The following is a 23,532-nucleotide window of genomic DNA, read 5'->3' as shown; positions in this document are numbered from 1 at the left end:
GGCCTTCACCAACTGACATCTATTGCATCTTCTCATTTGTGGAAATGGGTTAACCACTTGGAAGTATAACAACTAAAATAAATAAGAGTTGAGAGCCTATAAAAGTTTACAACATAAGAATTGGCCTTCTTTTATGTGGAAATACTGTTCTGATCATTTATTATAAATCAATATTTTTAAATAGTGGATTTTCACCATCTGACATCTCAAATCTTTATAATTTGGAAATATGGTATGTTACTGACCTAGGCTTTCCTTTTTCTTAAATTACAGTTTTGACACTAAGTTTTAATAATTAATCATTTTATTTTATTGGAGAAAAAGTATTGATAAAATAAATCTGTAAAAATATGTATGAATTAGAATTGTATGAGCACTCTGTTAACCATATACATTCTTTTTACTTAATGTGGGGAACTATGACATTTTCCTGGGCTACCTACCTTAAGAGGCATACCTCATAATTTATTTAGGTCAGATTTCATGGCTCCTGGGGAAATATGTGCCTTGGTTTCTGAAAAAACTAAGGCACTTCCCCAGAGAGTGAAACATTCAGGCTCTGTAGTTATCTTTTTTCCCTAAAAGTCAAAGAAGCATATAGATGTTTGACAGAACACTTAGTCTTAAGCATTAATCTTTTGTACCCTAAAGCTTACAAGTATCACTATATCCTGGCAACTACCATAGTATTGATCCTGGCAGCCACCATTGTATTCTGGTTCTGATAAGGGTATACAAAGTGGCATTGTTTGCAGTAACCTTGTCCTAGACTCAGTCTTATGTGGTCCCTTTCCCAGCCTGGTTTTCCTTCCCACTCACTATAATCAGGTAAATGTAGCTCACAGTAATGGCTGATGCTTACAACTTAGCTTCTTCTGCCTTACAATGAATGATACATGTGTTCTTGAAAATACATGATCTCTGGATCATACCATACTCAGGAGTGATAGGCAGAAACATATCAGACATGACAATGTACTTGAGGTTACAGACTTATCTGAAACAGTTTGAATCCAAACACCTAGATTTACACATAGAATATCTGATTTGTAGAGGACAGATCTACTCTGAGGCTTGGTTTGTTTGGGCTTAGTGTTCTTCTGCCTGCAATGTATCACTTCTCTGTAAAGATGTAGAATCTCTCTCTCTCTCTCTCTCTCTCTCTCTCTCTCTCTCTCTCTCTCTCTCTCACCCTTTTCTTTGTCTCTTTGCATATATCTCTCTTAGTCTTTCTCTCTTTGTGTCTCTGTCTCTCTCACACATATGATTCATTCCTTAGCCCTAAGTAGCCTAAAATCCCCATCCTTTCTCTGCCACACATATATTTGCTAATTTGCATGCAGCAGTTTCCAATCTATTCCAAAGAGTTAGCAATATGATGCTACTGCACTTTTATCTTTGTGTATAGGAAGCTCATTGCCATTTAGTGCTCCCAAGACAAAATATTAAATTTAGAGAAAGACTTTTGAAACTCTTGTTTATTTGCTTCTTTGTTTCAGACGCATCTCTTGGAACATAGCCAATAATGATCAGGATCATCTGCCTCAACTTCCTCAGTGTTGATAATTTATTCATGTCATGTAAAAATATGCCATCCCTACAGAGACATTCCTTCAGCAGAGGACTACAATATATAGTCAAATAAAACCACAATATATAGTGAATCCCAGGAAGTCTTGCTGGATTGTCTTATCTCTATTTCCCAAAATAAAAATTGAGCTGAATCCACTACACTCAAAAATTTGTACCTCAACTAAGATATATTTTGCCATTAAAGAGTTTCTTGAATTCTCTGTGTATACATTCAATTGTTTATACAATTATGTGTTATATTTGTGGTAGATGGAGATTAACAAGAAGGTACACATCTAGTCAACGGGGAGCAAATAGACACTGGAGAGGGCTCAGTCATGAATAGGACATCTATATCATTTTGCCTCCTCTGGAGGCTTAGGAATCATTGTAGGAAAAAGAAAAGAAAACTGCAGGAACTAGGGAGATAGATAAGAAGAGGAAAATAGTGAGCTATGGATACAGGGTAGCAGTTACACAGAAAGTTACAAAGGTTTCCATAGCACACAGAGATTTTCTTTAGGACCTTAGACTCTGCTAAGGTTGAGCATGTTCTGCTGGAAGGCCAAATAGCTGTAACTAAAAATATAATATCACCTGTTTCCTTTTACAAATTTTAGGATTTTTTTAATCTGTTCCTAAACTTTTTTCTAACTCAACTGTTTAATATCTTAATGGCTATTTTTTTATCAGTGTTACTATATATTTAAATTAAATTTATTTGGATTAGAGAAGAGTTACATGAATTTTACAGTATTTTATTCTTTATATATTTTAGGATGTCTTTATTATCTGAGCCTTTTATATAAATTCTTGAGTTAGTTTGACAATGTCTAAAATATGACTTACTGCTATTTTGATCTGGTTTGTATTGAATTTACACACTTATTTTGGGGTGAAATGGTATGTTAAAAAACGGATTTTGCAGTCTCTGAAAATGGTATTCTTCACCAATGGCATATTTTTTATAACCTGTTTAACAATGATCAATATATAGACCCACACTCATTTGAGTATATTTATCACAAGTTCAGTTTTTATGCTGATATTAACTTTGTTAATTTTAAATCATTTTTATTTATCATATTCCAGGTGCTGGGTAATACATACCAAATATGACCCTAGTTGGTTTTCATTATTGATATTAAGAAATCCAATTCTGAGATTTTTGCTACAACTAATGCTTTTCTTGCTATCAGAGCATTAGCAGTTGCAAAAGCGGTAAAGTTTGGAGATACGTTTGGAGGCTAAGCTTAACCTTTTACAAAACCAACCTCAAATATGCAAGGGCATTGTGTCTTAAATGTACTTTAACATCCCCATATTTTAATACTGCTATAATGACAACTGAATTTTAGTGTAAGTTTTGGAGAAGACAGACTTTCAATACAGAATTCCTATATGTGTCCATCAGTGTCCATGTCTCCCCTTTTCTCGGTCTCATTGGCCCAGTTAGGGTTTATCAATATCAATTTTACTGGGTTTTTTTTTCAGTGAAAAAAACTTTTATTAAAGTTTTTAACTACTTTGGTTCCTGAAACTGAGCCATATATTCTTATACTATAAACATCATATTTATCCTCCTATGAATTACTTATTTTACAAGAACCAAGGAGGTTCCCAATTCTGTCTTCACTTCTTCCTCTTTCCGCTTCTTCTGTTTCGTTTTCATCTTAGGGTGATAAGAAGAGGAAATAATGACTTCTGAACTAAGTTTGAGTTTAGATTTCATCTACCATATTTTACTCTTCAAACTTTAAAATCTCTCTAATATGTTGTTTGCTTTTAGAAGACTTTATCTTTCATTTTTCACAAGAGAAATGTCCTGACATGGTGAACAGGATCACCATGCACAAGATCATCCTTGACAGCAGAGATTTAATTCTCATCTCACAAAAGTCTAAATTTATGACACTTTTCTGTCATCTTAGAGTATCAACCCATGATTCATAGTCATTAAATCCCTACAGATAGTTTTATCACTTCATGATTCATCAATGTTTTATGGGAAATAGTTGTATTTGAGACCCATTAAAATATCACTCTATTCATTATTGTGTTTAAATATTGCTTGGCTTCTCTTTGAGGCTGCATAATTATTGTACCTGGAGAAGATTATACTTATAAATTGTAATAAATTGTGAAGATGAGAACATGAAGTTGATGATGGATGATATTTAGGTAAAAATGGTTTTGATTTCCTTGTAACTTTGCTTATAAAGTTGTCATTATATTCTCAATTTCTGATTACTAAAAATATTTTTAATATAACCTTTCTTAGCTCACTTTAGTTCTAATGGGGGTATTTTTATTAACGTGTGTTGATATAGCTCTATTAGTTTCACAGAATGCTAAGGATAATCTAGACAAAGCTGAGGTAAAACTGAGTCAATTAATAGAGGAAGCAATTCCTCTTCCCCTGATTTTTATATTTGGGAATAAATAAATGCTTTGCAATTTTGTTCATAAACTAGGAGAATATATAATTATGAGTGGATTTAATCTAAAATATGGGTGTTTCAAGAACATTGGATATAGAAACGGGCTTTAAATACGCTAAGATACTAGGTTCTGATGATTGACTACTATCTAATTAGGCTTGGTACATCAGCACTGCATGGTGCAAATCTTCTTCCAAGCTCCATTTTACTTTCGATACTTCAGCCAGATATGAGTGCCATGAACATACATTTGCTTTAACTAATTTTTGTCACGAATCAAAGATAAGCAAGGGGATATACATTCTTCTCTTTCCTTTGTCTTTCCATTTTCTCATGGTCACATAGAAAAAAGTCCAAGGAGGAACTTACCTCCCAGAATCCTATACAGAACCCTACAAAGGAAGCCCAGATGATGGATTCAAAATAGCGAAGACTAACACACCTTTTTATGCCTCAGTGAAATGTCTTTCTCTCTCATAGCCTTGATTTTCTTTAACACAACTTTAAAGTAATAACTCTTAAGTTATACCAAAGACCATTTTATTGATCTTGTTCATTTGTTAATCTCCCTAGCTTAAAACCAAACACAAGTATGATCCCATGCCATGGATCTTGCAAGCTTACTCTGTCTCTTGGTTTCTCATTTGTTACTTTGGATTCAAATGCATACTTTCAAGCTTTTGCCTGTGCCTAAATATCAGAAAAAATAAATTCTCAAATAAAATATGGACTGTGTTCTGGAAGGAATAATGAGATTGGTGTCTTCTCTGAATTAGTGTCCCTCATGTTAATGCTGACCTTCCACTTTCTGAATTCTCCTGCTTAAGCCTCACATTTGCATATGGCTCTTGTCCCTGACTTTGAACATGACTTCTCCACCCTAGTGGTATCTAGAGGAATGTTCTATTCTAGTCAAGATCTCTGTAATGTAGAATTTCCATTGTATCATTGAGTTCTCCCTATAATAACAATTTCCCCTAGGATTCTTCTTTTCTACTTATTCCTGTGTAAACCTTTTAGGAAACTAATTCACTTCCTATTCAATCAGACAGGTGTTTAATTGCTTTCTTAGTACTTTCAAGAAGCTTTTTTTATTTTTAAATATGAGAATTTCTTTCACATTCCCTTCTACTTCATAACATACTATTCCCTGGTGAAAAAACAAAAGTCAAGGATGTTTAATATTCTGTTGTGCTGTGGATGTTCATAAAACAATTTATTTTTTCCTCATCAAACATAGATTCCCTGTTTTGAGGAAGATGAATCTACTTATCCTGTATCAGATATTAAATTTTAGGTCCCAATGATTGAGTAAATCTAAAAAAAATTCCAATAAATACTTAATTTATGCATATTTAACAGTAGTAGTGTTATTAAAAGACCTACTATTTTTCACTACAATTGTTGCATTATTAGTAATACAACTTGCTTTTATTTCCAAATGAAACTGATTAAAATGAAATTTAAAATTAAATGACATGTAATTTTTGATATACATGTCCTTTTGGGCTTAGGAATTGTCCTTTATATGCTGTGCACTATGTAATATGTGTTATATTTGTTTTAAGAGTTTCATTGTTTTGCTTCATAGTTGGGCTTTGAGACATTTTTCTACCAATACTACCTGGGGGGCATTTACTAATCACACCTCAGGTCACTATAGTATTTCTATTATTAATTTTTTGTTTGTTTGGTTGGTTGGTTTAAAGGAAGAATGTTATATATTCTGTGATCTTCCCAAATTTACTATGTAGTTGAAGATCTGAAGGTAATGGCCATCCTAAGGATAATCTCGTAAGTAAAGAAGTATAAGTATTTTCCCTCCATTATGCAGTTAAAGACTCTGGTCTAGGTTGCAAATTTTAACTAAGAAGTCTGGCTTTGATTTATTACTCTCAGTCCTAGAAAAATAAGCCTTCTCTCTAAAGTTTCAGAATATTTTACTTATTATTCTAGAATATTGTTTAAATTGAACCAAATAGCAGGAAAGTAAGTAACAGAGCTAAATAAAGTAATAACTTCAAATTATATTGGACATGGATATTGAACAAAGTGATAGAAAACAAAGAAAGTCAGGTAGGCAGAAGGTCTACAGTAGTCCTTTGTCATAGATGGCTCCTATTGGGTTTTGTGCCCTCAATACTATTCAGTGCATCAAGGATTTTCAGTGAGAATTCTGACATGACCATAATTTTGGCTATAGCAGCACACAAGGGACCTGATAATCCAAATATTTTCTGTAACCTTCACCTTGCAATCATAACAATTGTGACTATTAACAGTGGAGGGTGTAGCTAGAAATGAAGAATTGAAAAGAAGAGAAAAGTAGTCATATTCATACTTCAGAGTGAATTCCTGTAGATTTCAAATGTTTCCAAAATTTCTTACTGGTTACTTTATTTATTTGCATTTCAAATGTTGTCCCCTTCCTGGCTCCCAGCCCCCTACAGCACCTCCCATCACATCCCCTCTCCCCTTTGTCTCTATGGAAGTGCTTCTCCACCCACTTACCCACTCCCACCTCACTGCTCTAATACCCACCTACATTGGGGCACCAAACCTCCACAGGACGAATGATTGATCCTTCCGTTGATGTCAGATAAGGCCATCCTCTGCTACATATGTATCTGGATCCATGGATCCCTCCATGTACATTCTTTGGTTGATAGTTTAGTCCCTGGGAGTTTTGTGTAGTCCTGTTAGTTGATATTGTTTTTCCTATGGGGTTGTTACCCCATTTAGCTCCTTCAGTCCTTCCTCTAGCTTTACCATTGAGGTCCGTGGGCTAAGTCAGATGGTTGGCCCAGAGCATCTGCATCTGTATTAGTCAGGTGCTGGCAGAGCCTCTCAGGTGACAACCTACCAGGCTCCTGTTAGCAAGTGTTTCTTGGCATCAGTCATAGTGTCAGAGTTTGGTGTCTGCAGATAGGATGGATCCCTAGGTGGGGCAGTCTCTAGTTGGCCTCTCCTTTAGTTCCTGCTCCATTTTTTGTCTCTGCATTTTTTTTTTTTTGCTTTAGTAGTAAGTCCAAATTAGACTCATGTTAATTTTATTGACTTAGACCTTAGTGAGACTTCCATTCTACAGTAGGATTTCACATAGGTGTCTGATTAACTCTTCAGGTGGACAGACTACCACTCAAGTAGACATTTTCTTCCTTAAGACCATTGGCTTTTGCCATTTGCTTCATGATATGGCAAGGCTTGTCCGATTGCCAGGTATAAAGCACACATGTTACCATGACCAAAACAGTCCCAATTGTTCATTTTCCAACTACTTTTTAGTTTATGAGAGCTTAAAACTAATAAGATGACGCATACTAAAACAATGACAAACAAACAGAAGCAAAAGAGCCCATGAGAAGGTAAAAGAAGCAGAGACCTACCAGTTCATACACCCAGGAATCCCATAAAAAACACTAAACTCCATGTCATAGTATGTATGTGGAGGACCTAGTACAGATGAGTTCAGGCTGTTGCATTCTATCTCAGTATCTGTGGATTCATATCAAAATGTTATAATACATAGTATCCTATGTATATTAGTAAGTATGTTGATGTGCACGTTCCAAGGGGAAATTGCCACTTATCTTTTCCCATAAATGAAAATTTGCCCTTTGATTATTTTAGATGTTACATTTACCTAATGGAAAGATACAGAGTTCAGAAGGATCATATGATACATCAATAATATAATTTTATGATGGAAAATTTACAAAGTATACTCTCTTTTGTCTCCTATTTTTCTTTTATTTTTAAAATATTGTCTATCAATAAAGACAAATTCTATGCATTTTCCTCCAATGAATTATATGAACCTGTGAAATTTTAACATATTCCTGGATTTCATTACAACAATTTGATATTGGGAATCTGTCACAGTAAGCACACATTTTAAAATAAACAACCAAAACTACAATACATTAAAAATTTAAGAATCAGTATTGAAAGAATGAAGAGATTTCTCAGCGCTTACAGTTCCAATACAGGACTTAAATTCATTCCTAGCACTTTTATCAGGTTGCTTACAAATGCTTAAACTCTAGTTCCAGGAGATCAGACACAGACATCCTCTTCTGGTCTTCTTTTTTTGTTTTTTGTTATTTGGTTTTTGGTTTTGGTTTTTGGTTTTTGACTTTTGGTTTTTGGTTTTTGGTTTTTGGTTTTTGGTTTTTGGTGTTTTTAGAGACAGGGTTTCTCTGTGTAGCCCTGGCCATCCTGGAACTCACTTGGCCTCAAACCCAGAAATCTATTTGCCTCTGCCTTCCAAGTGCTGGGATTAAAGGCATGCACCACAACTGCCCAGCTTCTCTTCTGGTCTTCTAACACCTGTAGGACAGTGGGTGACATATGTAAACTCAGGCACAGGTACATAGAAACAGTAAATAAATAGTTCTTTAAAATTAGATTTCATGTTTCTTTCATTTTCATGGCATTAAAATAACACAGTGAGTATATTAGGAGTTACAGTTATATATTTCCTCATTATATAAGGCTTTATTTTTTAAATAATAGCCATTGGTAAATCTACATACACATATTTATGGAATAGCAAGTGCATTTGGAGATATATGTTCCGACATTTGAAAGTTAAACAATTTTGAGTGAGTTTGTATAGTAACCTAATCATAGAGCTACTTTAAAATTGGGGAGTAGATAGGGCTGCTTTGTGTTCAGTACCAATTCATGGGACTCCAGTAGCAACACGACGAAGGGACCCATCTTTGCTCCATTCTAGTAGCAAAGGCATTTGCTGAGTCCGTAACTCAGTTGGTTGATTGTGTGTACACATGAAGCACTGCACCAGTTTGGTGTCAGGAGACATGTTTGTATCCCTGTTTGTTAAGTGGAGGAAGGAGAATCAGAAACAAAAGATCATCCAAGGACTTCTCTCTTGGGCTACATGAGACCCTCTTTTAAAAAATAAGATTTTTTTTTAGTTATTGTTTTAGACATTCTAGTGTTTATAGACTATACGATGCATTCTATGAAAGTAGATATTACATAATATATTAAATAAAATGAGATCAATGCTATTTTGAGATAATTTTTTGTAGTAGAATAATTTTATAACTATTTTCAGAAAGTATGTCAGCTGACCGGTATGAATAACCTTCCTTCATAACCGTAGGCTGTTTATCTTAACTCTGTCAATATGTGGATCAGATATCATTATGGCACAGAAATATACCAGCAATTGTTACCCCTAATTTCCTTTAAACAAAACCCTATATTTAAAAGGCTTGCTTTGAATATTTAAGAACTTATTTGAACTTTAATTACTCTTTTGAACTTTTTAATTTTGAAATTAATTATCTTTCAGGAGGAGAATATAATTTGAATTTCTCTAAAATAAATGGAATTAAATAGTTTAATTATACTTTTTCTTTTGAAATCCTCAATTTAAAATTAAGCCTGTTGAAATGTATTGTCAGTTTCTTATCTGTGTATCCCACAAAGCTCACTGATGAGCTCCGGATAAACTTCAAGAGCAGAGTCAACTTTTCAAACCCTCAGTTTCCCATGAATATCTAGAGAATAGATTTCTTAACATAGAAACATACAACACAGGGTGCTGTATTTCTCCTGATTTCTAAGTTGGAGACCACCATTCTGGAAAAATTTAAGTTTATTTAAGATATCTTTAATTCAAAGTTATGTATCTATTTTATAATAATCTTTAAAATCAGTGAAATTCTTCTATCTACACCTTTCCAATGCATTGTAAAGACTTTTAGGTAAAATTTAAACAATACTTAGCATTTGGAATCAATTTCAAGGAATTGAATATGAAGAGTCCAAGTAATAATATGACTTTGTTATTATGGAAATGAATACAAGGACTAACTTTTGGACTTAGGTTGATGCTGAAATCTAATTAGAAACCTTTAGCTAATAACTTTTATGCTAATGAACAATAAAATCAACATTTTTTTTTGTTAAAGTCAATTGTTGTAGGGAAACAAAAATAGTGATGTTTTCCTCCTGAAATTATAAGAGAAGAATCTTGTTATAATTTCTTTTCTGATACTATGATAAAAATACCATGGCAAAATAACTCAAGAGACAGGAGTTTATGTGTCTTTCATGGCAGGGAATTAATAGCAACAGTAACTCAGGAAAATTGTTCATCTGCAGTCAGGACAAGAAATTACTGCATTACTTACTACTTTAGTGCATTACTGCCTTGCTGCCTTTCTGTCTCCCTGCACTCTTGCCAATGCTTTCCCCTTCAGGTCTACTGCAGGGCTCTATAATACAGAATGTTTCCCAACATACTAGGCATTTGCTTCTTTACCAACGAAGGAAGTTAAGGTAATTGTTTATGGAATTTTTTGAGAGACATTTATCCTGTGTGTGATTCTAGATTGTTCTAAGTTGATAATTTAAACTATCACAATACATACCCCTTTTTAAATGTTCATATGGAATCACACCACACACACACCATCACCATCACCATCACCACTACCACCAAAACAAAAAAGAAAAAAAAAAAAAAACAAATGAAACCAAACAAAACAAATAAAGAAACAAAAAACTTCAGACAGACAAAACAATTTCAGCAGTAGAAACACTGCTGGAGATAACAACATCCTTATTTTCAAGTTTTACCACATAGCCATAGTAGTAAACTAGGGAGACAGTGGCAGAAACAGACACACTGGTTAACGCAGTAAAATTGCATAAGCAGATGCAAGCCCATGTAGAGCAAACCATTTGACTTTGGACAAAGAGGCCAAAAAGCATACACTGTAGGCAAGACAGTGTACTTACTAAATGCTATTATGAAAACGAGATATCTACAAGCAGAAGAATTAAGCTTGGGATTTATGCCTCAACCTGCATAGAAGTCAACTGCAAAGGGATCAATATCTGGATGTTAGACCCAAAACTCTAAAACATTCAAAAGAAAGAGTTGGGGGTATAGTTCATTATATATATACTGGTAAGGATTTTGAGAAAAGAACACTGGTCACTTGAGAAATTGGTACAGAAATAACACAAGTGAGACTTCATGAAATTGCATAGCTTATGTGGTGCAAATTGTTCGTTGCCTAAAGAGTGAGCATATAGAATGGGAAAAATATTTGCTATTTGTATATTTGACAGTGGGTTAGTGTTGGGAATATACAAAACTGAAATCACCAAGAAAGCTAACAGCTCAATCTTAGAAAGAGGGCTTTCCAGTTTATGAATCTCTCATGCCACTTCTGAAAAGCTTCTGTCTACAGAAAATGACGATTAAAACTGAGATCTCTGGCTGATCAACATGCATTGAATAAGAAACTGTGGAGTCCAGCTCTAAATAGGGAATCGATACCATAAATCCTACTGCAAAAGTTCAGAAATCATTGAAGAAGAGGGGGAGAGATAATGAGAGCTAGAGGTAGTATACCACTACAGAAGAACAGTGATTTCAGAGCACATGAAAGCAGGCAGTGATAAAATCACAGCAACAGTGACTGTATGCAAAACCTGCACAAGATCCCACCCAGCTAAATTGCAGCATGGAAAACTTGGATCAGTGGTCGTCAACCTTTTCGATCTACAGCTCTTCACTACAGTTCCTCATGTTGTGACAACACACAGCCATACAATTATGTTGTTGCAAATTCGCAATTTTGCTATTGATACGAATAGTAATGTAAGAATCTAGTAAGTAGCATATCTGATATCCTACCCCTAATGAAGTCACAACCAATAGGTTTGAGAACTGCCAACTTTGATGGCCACCAAATCCTATAACTAGTTTGAGAAGCTAGTTCCAATTGGGGGCTGCCATAGAAGGGAGAATAAGTTCTCCTCAAAGATATAGCCCCTGAAATGTTACTCAGGCTTGAGCGAATATCCTTGCAGCCAAGAACATACTGGCAACAGTGAGCAGCCCCAGTGACTTTAAACAGAGACAAAAACAAAACTAATGAAATTGAGGGAAGACAGCAGTAGTGGGACTATGGGAGAAATTAGACCCCTCCAATTTAGGGTGGTTCTAACAAAAAAACCCACATGACCTGCATGTGTTCATATATTTGTCAAAGGGGAAAATAATCTATGGAACTGAATGTGGAGTTCTTAGAATAAAAATGGGTATGAAATGTTATAAAAATTTTTTTACAATCCCTACCCAGTAGGAAAATGGAAATTAAAACCATTTTGATGTTTTATCTTTCCTCAGTAAGTATGGCTAAGATTAAGAAACCAGTAGACTCTTGCGCGCATCCGACTGGACCAGCAAGAACGATGCTGCAACAGGATCCTTCTGCACACGTTTATTGGAAGAGCTTGATTGAAGAGGCGAGGAGACCCCGAGCCCAGAACTGGTGCTGCTTATATAGGCCTAGGAGAGGCGTGTCTCACACCCAGATTGGTTATGCACTATGCCTCATTTGCATGTTCCTCATCTGATTGGCTACTCTCAGTATCTCACAGTACCTCATTAACATACATCATTTGCATGTCTCACATCTGATTGGTTATTCTCTCAGTACCTCATTATCATATCTCATTTGCATGTCTCACATCTGATTGGTTATTCTCTCAGTACTTTGCAGAGCCTCATTATCATGCCCGGGCCAGGCAGTATTTTGGCAAAAAACTTTACTGCATAAGTAAGCATTGGTCGTTTGCCCAAACTTATGCGTGGTGGCCAGCAGAAGCCTGTGCCACTCTGCAATGGCACATGCGGCTTCCCACAGTAGACAACAAAGGCTGGCATGGGTTTAGGAACAAGGTACCCTCACGCACTGCTGGTAAAAATATAACTGCTGCAAACACTATAGAAATCATGTGGTAACTATCACAAAACTAGAAAATAGAACTTTTCCACAGCTCAACTATACCACTGCTGGAAATATATCCAGAACACTACTCCTACCATAAACAATTTTTCATTCATGTTTACTGCTGTTATATTCACACTATGACATGGAAAAGATCTAGATGTCCATCTATGAATGAATGGATAAACCCATAATTTTATCGGTTTACCATTATGTAAAATCATAAATAGTAAAATTTTATCCATCTACAAAGGAAAATGCAGAGAAATGGGTAGAACTGGAAAACACTACACCAAGTGAGGTAACCCACACCTAGAAACACATATTACATCTTCTCACTCATGTGTGGATCTTAGCATCACATGCTTCATTTATATATTTAACTTGGAACAACTCTAGATTTCAGGAAACTAAAAAGAACATTAGAAGTTTTAGGGGATGGTAAGGAAGTTCTAAGGTCAGTGTTTGTAGTAGAACACAGGTGATATGGAGCATAAAGGACAGTAGGAATCAGGGAGATTTAAATGCAGGGAGAAAAGTAGTCTGGCAAACAATATCTGAGAACTAAGTGTGAGATCCTCCCCTCAGGAAATTCTTCAAGCATTTCCCAGAGACCTTCAAGAGAATGCAGTCTATTGTCATTGCCATCAATGGTTAGATATTACTGCTAAAGCACCACAGACTTTTCCTAGAGTTTAGAGAAGTTTGTTTTGACCAAAGAGTTTGGTTTTTTCATGTTTTAAGTTTTATACTACTCAAGGTACTGTGTAGGCTAACGAGAAAAAAATATCATTAACTATTTTATTCAGCTGTGAATTTGTGAACTGTAATAATGCCTGGTATGCTTTTATGCTCATGACTGAAGTAGTGACATGAAAGTCATGGACGTAATCAAGAACTTCCTGATTAGGTGGAAGGCCTCCTCCACGAGATTAAATGTGTGCTTTAAAATGTAAAGTTGGCCAAGGACTGTTTTTAAGGGAGGTCACAGGCTGAGGGGTGAATCTACAACTGTTATTTGCTAAATGGACATACTGTCAAACTAACCTCTCAATTTGCCGCCCTATACTCACAGATTAATAGGATAACTCAGAGAGATTTCTTTCTGTAGGAGATGCAGTTAATGCAGAAAGTCACACCTGGGCAGTGTACAGAAAAAAAAAAAAAAACATGTCAGTAGAGTGCTCAGCCATAAATGGAACATCTCTATCAGGACTATCAAAGTGATTAGGGACCCTAGCAGAAGAGAAGACAGAAAAGATACATTGTAAGAACACGGGATTGGTGAAAAGTGGAGAGGAACAGTGTTTTGTGAATATGATTCATCCACTATAGTCATGAGTTCATAGAATCAGGGGTTGCCTGTGTAAGTTATAGACAAGATCAAGCCAATCAACACCATATGCATGCATTCATAAGGTCCAACTAGTAGCTAGTGAGCTTTTCATTTAATGGCTCCTATGAGAATAATAATCAGTTTTCTTCAAGGGTATGACCACTGTTATGTTAAACAGGCTATAAGAGATGCCCAGATTGTATAGGTAGCAAAAAGTAAACTTGGAGAAGTATTAACAACAACAACAAAACAACAACAACAACAACAACAACAATTTTTTAAAAAGAAAAGTACAGACAAATTTGGGGCGATGAGTGGTTCATCTGGGAAGAATTAGAGCGAGGAGTGGGGGTATATCATCATCAAAATATTGTAAAAAAGTTCTCGAGGAATTAATGAATATATAATTTTTAAAAGTGAAAAGAAGCAGTCATTCCAGAGAAAAACCAAAACATATCAGGAATACTTGAAATCCTGCAGCTAATACCCAGCACCTGAGGTATATATTGTAATCAACTGATCTCTAAAGCCTTAGGTGTCCTGATATCTGAAGCACACACAGCCTTGCTCTTGAGTTGGTCCATTCTTTTTTGTTTGTTTGTTTGTTTTTTTTTTAAATATTTTTATTACATATTTTCCTCAATTACATTTCCAATGCTATCCCAAAAGTCCCCCATAGCGGCCCCCACTTCCCTACCCACCCATTCCCATTCTTTTGGCCCTGGCATTCCCCTATATTGGGGCATATAAAGTTTGCAAGTCCAATGGGCCTCTCTTTCCATTGATGGCCGACTAGGCCATCTTTCGATACATATGCAGCTAGAGACAAGAGCTCCGGGGTTCTGGTTAGTACATCATGTTGTTCCAACAATAGGGTTGCAGATCCCTTTAGCTCCTTGGGTACTTTCTCTAGCTTCTCCATTGGGAGCCCTGTGATACATCCAATAGCTGACTGTGAACATCCACTCCTGTGTTTGCTAGGCCCCGGCATCGTCTCACAAGAGACAGCTATATTTGGGTCCTTTCAGCAAAATCTTGCTAGTGTATGCAATGGTGTCAGCGTTTAGAAGTTGATTATGGGATGGATCCCTGGATACAGCAGTCTCTAAATGGTCCATCCTTTCATCACAGCTATGAACTTTGTCTCTGTAACTCCTTCCCTGGGTGTTTTGTTCCCAATTCTAAGAAGGTGCACAGTGTCCACACTGTGGTCTTCATTCTTCTTGAGTTTCATGCGTTTATCAAATTGTATCTTATATCTTGGGTATCCTAAGTTTTGGGCTAATATCCACTTATCAGTGAATACATATTGTGTGAGTTCTTTTGTGATTGTGTTACTTCACTCAAGATGATGCCCTCCAGGAACATCCATTTGGCTAGGAATTTCATAAATTCATTCTTTTTAATAGCTGAGTAGTACTCCATTGTGTAAATGTACCATAATTTCTGTATCCATTCCTCTGTTGAGGGACATCTGGGTTCTTTCCAGCTTCTGGCTATTATAAATAGGGCTGCTATGAACATAGTGGAGCATGTGTCCTTTTTACCGGTTGGGACATCTTCTGGATATATGCCCAGGAGAGGTATTGCTGGATCCTCCAGTAGTACTATGTCCAATTTTCTGAGGAACCGCCAGACTGATTTCCAGAGTGGTTGTACAAGCTTGCAATCCCACCAACAATGGAGGAGTGTTCCTCTTTCTCCACATCCTCGCCAGCATCTCCTGTCACCTGAATTTTTGATCTTAGCCATTCTGACTGGTGTGAGGTGGAATCTCAGGGTTGTTTTGATTTGCATTTCCCTGATGATTAAGGATGTTGAACATTTTTTCAGGTGTTTCTCTGCCATTCGGTATTCCTCAGGTGAGAATTCTTTGTTCAGTTCTGAGCCCCATTTTTTAATGGGGTTATTTGACTTTCTGGAGTCCACCTTCTTGAGTTCTTTATATATATTGGATATTAGTCCCTTATCTGATTTAGGATAGGTGAAGATCCTTTCCCAATCTGTTGGTGGTTTTTTTGTCTTATTGATGGTGTCTTTAGCCTTGCAGAAGCTTTGTAGTTTCATGAGGTCCCACTTGTCAATTCTCGATCTTACAGCACAAGCCATTACTGTTCTATTCAGGAATTTTTCCCCTGTGCCCATATCTTCAAGGCTTTTCCCCACTTTCTCCTCTATAATTTTCAGTGTCTCTGGTTTTATGTGAAGTTCCTTGATCCACTTAGACTTGACCTTAGTACAAGGAGATAGGAATGGATCGATTCGCATTCTTCTACATGTTAACAACCAGTTGTGCCAGCACCATTTGTTGAAAATGCTGTCTTTCTTCCACTGGATGTTTTTAGCTCTCTTGTCGAAGATCAAGTGACCATAGGTGTGTGGGTTCATTTCTGGGTCTTCAATTCTATTCCATTGGTCTATTTGTCTGTCACTATACCAGTACCATGCAGTTTTTATCACAATTGCTCTGTAGTAGAGCTTTAGGTCCGGCATGATGATTCCACCAGAGGTTCTTTTATCCTTGAGAAGAGTTTTTGCTATCCTAGGTTTTTTGTTATTCCAGATGAATTTGCAGATTGCACTTTCTAATTCGTTGAAGAATTGATTTGGAATTTTGATGGGGATTGTATTGAATCTGTAGATTGCTTTTGGCAAGATAGCCATTTTTACAATGTTGATCCTGCCAATCCATGAGCATGGGAGATCTTTCCATCTTCTAAGATCTATAATTTCTTGCTTCAGAGACTTGAAGTTTTTATCATACAGATCTTTCACTTCCTTAGTTAGAGTCACGCCAAGATATTTTATATTATTTGTGACTATTGAGAAGGGTGTTGTTTCCCTAATTTCTTTCTCAGCCTGTTTATTCTTTGTGTAGAGAAAGGCCATTGATTTGTTTGAGTTAATTTTATATCCAGCTACTTCACCGAAGCTGTTTATCAGGCTTAGGAGTTCTCTGGTGGAATTTTTAGGGTCACTTATATATACTATCATATCATCTGCAAAAAGTGATATTTTGACTTCATCTTTTCCAATTTGTATTCCTTTGATTTCCTTTTGTTGTCGAATTGCTCTGGCTAGGACTTCAAGTACAATGTTGAATAGGTATGGAGAAAGTGGACATCCTTGTCTAGTCCCTGATTTTAGAGGGATTGCTTCAAGCTTCTCGCCATTTACTTTGATGTTGGCTACTGGTTTGCTGTAGATTGCTTTTATCATGTTTAGGTATGGGCCTTGAATTCCTGATCTTTCCAAGACTTTTATCATGAATGGGTGTTGGATCTTGTCAAATGCTTTTTCCGCATCTAACGAGATGACCATGTGGTTTTTGTCTTTGAGTTTGTTTATATACTGGATTACGTTGATGGATTTCCGTATATTGAACCATCCCTGCATCCCTGGGATGAAACCTACTTGGTCAGGATGGATGATTGTTTTGATGTGTTCTTGGATTCGGTTAGCAAGAACTTTATTGAGGATTTTTGCATCAATATTCATAAGGGATATTGGTCTGAAGTTTTCTATCTTTGTTGGGTCTTTTTGTGGTTTAGGTATCAGAGTAAATGTGGCTTCATAGAATGAGTTGGGTAGAGTACCTTCTGTTTCTATTTTGTGGAATAGTTTGTGAAGAACTGGGATTAGATCTTCTTTGAAGGTCTGATAGAACTCTGCACTAAACCCATCTGGTCCTGGGCTTTTTTTAGTTGGGAGACTATTAATGACTGCTTATATTTTGGGGGGGGGATATAGGGCTGTTTAGATCATTAACCTGATCTTGATTCAACTTTGGTACCTGGTATCTGTCTAGGAACTTCTCCATTTCATCCAGGTTCTCCAGTTTTGTTGAGTATAGCCTTTGGTAGAAGGATCTGATGGTGTTTTGGATGTCTTCAGGATCTGTTGTTATGTCTCCTTTTTCATTTCTGATTTTGTTAATTAGGATGCTTTCCCTGTGCCCTCTAGTGAGTCTGGCTAAGGGTTTGTCTATCTTGTTGATTTTCTCAAAGAACCAGCTCCTTGATTGGTTGATTCTTTGAATAGTTTTTCTTGTTTCCACTTGGTTGATTTCACCCCTGAGTTTGATTATTTCCTGCCGTCTACTCCTCTTGGGTGAATTTGCTTCCTTTTGTTCTAGTGCTTTTAGGTGTGTTGTCAAGCTGCTAATGTGTGCTCTCTCTACTTTCCTTTTGGAGGCACTCAGAGCTATGAGTTTTCCTCTTAGAAATGCTTTCATTGCGTCCCATAAGTTTGTGTATGTTGTGGCTTCATTTTCATTGAACTCTAAAAAGTCCTTAATTTCTTTCTTTATTCCTTCCTTGACCAAGGTATCATTGAGAAGAGTGTTGTTCAGTTTCCACGTGAAGGTTGGCTTTCTATTATTTATTTTGTTATTGAAGATCAGCCTTAGTCCATGGTGATCTGATAGGATGCATGGGACAATTTCAATATTTTTGTATCTGTTGAGGCCTGTTTTGTGACCAATTATGTGGTCAATTTTGGAGAAGGTGCCATGAGGTGCTGAGAAGAAGGTATATCCTTTTGTTTTAGGATAGAATGTTCTGCAGATATCTGCCAGATCCATTTGATTCATAATTTCTCTTAGTTTCTCTGTGTCCCTGTTTAGTTTCTGTTTCCATGATCTGTCCATTGGTGAAAGTGGTGTGTTGAAGTCTCCCACTATTATTGTATGAGGTGCAATGTGTGCTTTGAGATTTACTAAAGTTTCTTTAATGAATGTGGCTGCCTTTGTATTTGGAGCATAGATATTCAGGATTGATAGTTCCTCTTGGAGGATTTTACCTTTGATGAGTATGAAGTGTCCCTCCCTGTCTTTTTTAATGACTTTGGGTTGGAAGTCAATCTTATCAGATATTAGAATGGCTACTCCAGCTTGTTTCTTCATACCATTTGCTTGGAAAATTGTTTTCCAGCCTTTCATTCTGAGGTAGTGTCTATCTTTTTCTCTGAGATGAGTTTCCTGTAAGCAGCAAAATGTTGGGTCTTGTTTGTGTAGCCAGTTTGTTAGTCTATGTCTTTTTATCGGGGAGTTGAGTCCATTGATATTAAGAGATATTAAGGAAAAGTAATTGTTGTTTCCTGTTATTTTTGTTGTTAAAGTTGGCATTCTGTTCTTGTGGCTGTCTTCTTTTAGGTTTGTTGAGGGATTACCTTGTTGTTGTTTCTAGGGCGTGGTTCCTGTCCTTGTATTGGTTTTTTTCTGTTATTATCCTTTGAAGGGCTGGATTCGTGGAGAGATAATGTGTGAATTTGGTTTTGTCGTGGAATACTTTGGTTTCTCCATCTATGTTAATTGAGAGTTTGGCTGGGTATAGTAGCCTGGGCTGGAATTTGTGTTCTTTTAGTGTCTGTATAACATCCATCCAGGATCTTCTGGCTTTCATAGTCTCTGGTGAAAAATCTGGTGTAATTCTGATAGGCTTGCCTTTATATGTTACTTGGCCTTTTTCTCTTACTGCTTTTAGTATTCTATCTTTATTTAGAGCATTTGTTGTTCTGATTATTATGTGTTGGGAGGTATTTCTTTTCTGGTCCAGTCTATTTGGAGTTCTGTAGGCTTCTTGTATGTTCATGGGCATCTCTTTCTTTAGATTTGGGAAGTTTTCTTCTATGATTTTGTTGAAGATGTTTGCTGGTCCTTTGAGTTGAAAATCTTCATTCTCATCCACTCCTATTATCCGTAGGTTTGGTCTTCTCATTGTGTCCTGTATTTCTTGGATGTTTTCAGTTAGGATCTTTTTGCATTTTACATTTTCCTTGATTGTTGTGCTGATGTTCTCTATGGAATCTTCTGCACCTGAGATTCTCTCTTCCATCTCTTGTATTCTGTTGCTGATGCTCGTATCTATGGTTCCAGATTTCTTTCCTAGGGTTTCTATCTCCAGTGTTGCCTCATTTTGGGTTTTCTTTATTGTGTCTACTTCCCTTTTTAGGTCTAGTATGGTTTTGTTCATTTCCATCATCTGTTTGGATGTGTTTTCCTGTTTTTCTTTAAGGACTTCTACCTGTTTGATTGTGTTATCCTGTTTTTCTTTAAGGACTTCTACCTGTTTGATTGTGTTATCCTGTTTTTCTTTAAGGACTTGTAACTCTTTAGCCATGTTCTCCTGTAATTCTTTAAGTGAGTTATTAAAGTCCTTCTTGATGTCCTCTACCATCATCATGAGATATGCTTTTAGATCCGTGTCTAGCTTTTCCGGTGTGTTGGGGTGCCCTGGACTGGGCGAAGTGGGGGTGCTGGGTTCTGATGATGGTGAGTGGTCTTGGTTTCTGTTAGTAAGATTATTACGTTTACCTTTCGCCATCTGGTAATCTCTGGGGTTAGTTGTTATCGTTGTCACTGTTTAAAGATTGGAGCAGAAGCTGTGTTCCACTCACCAGCAGTCTCAAAATCCTGTGGCGGGGGTCGTGGGTAGCTGGCGGTACCCAGGTGCTGGTCCAGCCGGAAGAGGCCTGTGGTCCTACTCAGGCCGGTTTTCTGCTTCCCTAACTAATGCAGTCTCTGGTCCCGCGCGCAATTGGATTGGAGCAGAAGCTGTGTTCCACTCACCAGAAGTCTTAAGATCCTGTGGTGGGTGTTGTGGGTAGCTGGCGAGTGTCAGCTGACCCTGCGCCCTAGCTACCCCGGTGCTTTTCTGACTGGAAGAGGCTTGTGGCCCCACGTAGGCTGGGTTTCTGCCTCCCCAACCAAAGCAGTCTCAGGTCCCGCGTGATTGGACTGGAGCAGAAGCTGTGTTCCACTCACCAGCAGTCTCAAAATCCTGTGGCGGGGGTCGTGGGTAGCTGGCGGGTGTCAGGCGACCCTGCGGTCAAGCTACCCCTGTGCTGATCCGGCCGGATGAGGACTGTGGCCCTACTCAGGCTGGTTTCTGCTTCCCTAACTAATGCAGTCTCAGGTCCCGCGCGCAATTGGATTGGAGCAGAAGCTGTGTTCCACTCACCAGAAGTCTTAAGATCCTGTGGTGGGTGTTGTGGGTAGCTGGCGAGTGTCAGCCGACCCTGCGCCCTAGCTACCCCGGTGTTTTTCTGCCCGGAAGAGCCAGATACTATTTTCAATTGCAAGGGAAACAGAAGAACAGGCCATGCAATTTTTAAGCCATCACATCAAACCTACCTAGAGTGCTTCCTGACCCATCAACTTGCACATGAATGATAACTGATACTCCCTTTTGAGCTTAGTGATCATGAATCTCAAGAGCAGGGTTAGAAGTAGCCAACCTAAATCAGTTGAAATCCATGTGCTTCGTGGGTCTTTGGCATTCTCTTGAGCATCAGGCCCCACACTCCAACTCATATACTATGTGACTCTTGCCACACAGCTAGCAGCCTTTATCCTAGGCTTTCTGTAGTCCCCTTTATCCACTTCTAAGGACAGGAACAGAAATGCTGGGAAAGGTCTGTACTTCCAGAAATATGGCTGCTCTCATTCCAGGATGGAGTTCCTCCTGCCCAGGCTCTGCCTTCCACACCGAGTTGGTCCATTCTTAGTGGATGTTTCACAGGCCTTGCATATCCAATATTCCCATACCAGCAGGAAACTTAGGCTGTCATTCCTAACTCCACACAGTGCCTTTTCATGCCCCCTACATAGGGAATCCCATCCTGCCCTGAGTGCAGGTCCCCAGGTGTTCATCATGATCCCTTCAATTTTGAATCTCTCCTGCTTTAAAAAACATTATCATATGATTACTTCACCAAGTTCTGTAACCAGAGGGTATATACACTCCTCCACCTTAGACAAGTCTTATCTTAGTTTCTGTTATGACCCTGAGAATACACTATGTAATGTTTACTCCAAGAGCGCCTGAAGCAAAATATTCAGTTTCTCTTAAATGGAGCTAAATCGTTTAGTTTTTTGTTGTTGTTGTTGTTTGTTTGTTTGTTTGTTTGTTTTGGCTGTTGTTTTGTTCTTTTTGTGTTTTTTTTAATTATTTTCTTTTATTCATCTCTTAAATATTACATCCTAAAATCAGTCTTCTCTTCTTTCCCTCCCTCCAACATTCCCTACCTCTCTCCTCTAAATGACCCCAATTCGCTTCTATTCCTCTCCCCAAAACTCTACTCCTACTCTTAGAAAAGAGCAGGCCTTCCAGGGACATTAACCAAATATGGCACAACAATCTACAATAAGACCAGGCACACACTGGTTGATTAGCAAGGTTAAACAAGGCAACACAGTGGAATGAAAAGGGCCTCACAAGTAGGCAAAAGAACCAGAGACAGGTCCTGATTTCACTGTTAGGATTTCCATAAGAACTCCAAGCTGCTCAGCAATAACATGCATGTAGAACCCAGAAGAATCAGCATCAAAAGGACCAGACAGACTTCATCCAACAGCAAGCGAATCATCATCAAAGAGAGCAGAGAGACTTCATGCAACAGTAAGGGATGGGGGCACATGCAGAGTACAACAACCAAACATTAGCTAGAGCTTGGGGAGTTCTGCTAGGACAGGGATCAAGGACTGGGGGAACCAGAGAGGTTAAGGACACTCCAAGAGAACATAGCCCACAGAATCAACTGACTTGAACTCATAGAAACTGAGTGATCAGGAAACTCATCAGAGATAAATCTTTAACAACTATGTCTGGTTTATTGTTTGTGCTCTCCCTTTCTGAAACTTTTAGCTTGCTCACAGTTTTCCTTTGTCAAATACGTTAAAACATTATCTTACTTAATTTTATACATATACTCTGGATGGAGGCAAAAATGACACCAATTCACGACCAAAATTCTCAAATGGCCTAAAATAAAGGTCATTGATAAAATCCTTCTTCCTCTTTGGGACTTCATGATTTGAGCCTCCATTATCCATGTACCTTTCAGTATTACTATATCCAAGCTTCTATTAAATTGGCCAATTAAATTCTACTTGAAGAATTCAAAGGCATTTCCATACCAAAGTTCTAAATTCTTCCATGTTGCTCTTCAGAAACTGAAAGCTTACAAGCTACGTGGTCAGATTTATCACAGCAACAGCCCTAACTCTGGGTACAAATTTCTGTCATAGTTTCATTTCTGTTGCTGCAGCAAAATACACCCACAAAAGGAACTAAATGGAAAAGAGTATTTGTTTCAGAATTTCAGATCATACCTTATTACAGCAGAAGGCAATGAATTCACAAAAGCATGAATTCATTGCTCTCTCCTAGAAATAGGGTAGCAATTTAACCAGCTGCTTCAAACTCCTATTGCTGTGACTTCACTGTCATGGTAGACTATAGCCTTCACTGTGACAAAATGCAAACAGATTTTTTTTTTTAGGCAATTAGAAAGACATATACTACAAATAGTTTCTACAACTAAATCAAAAATCTTGTGTATAATATGGAGATGCTAACCATAGAGTAAGCACTTTACTACATGTTGGCTTTTTATTGGG

The sequence above is a fragment of the Mus caroli genome, unplaced genomic scaffold (genome assembly GCF_978045245.1).
Source record: "Mus caroli unplaced genomic scaffold, Mus_caroli_1 scaffold_9, whole genome shotgun sequence".
Taxonomy (NCBI): domain Eukaryota; kingdom Metazoa; phylum Chordata; class Mammalia; order Rodentia; family Muridae; genus Mus; species Mus caroli.
Note: the sequence above shows the minus strand (reverse complement) of the source record.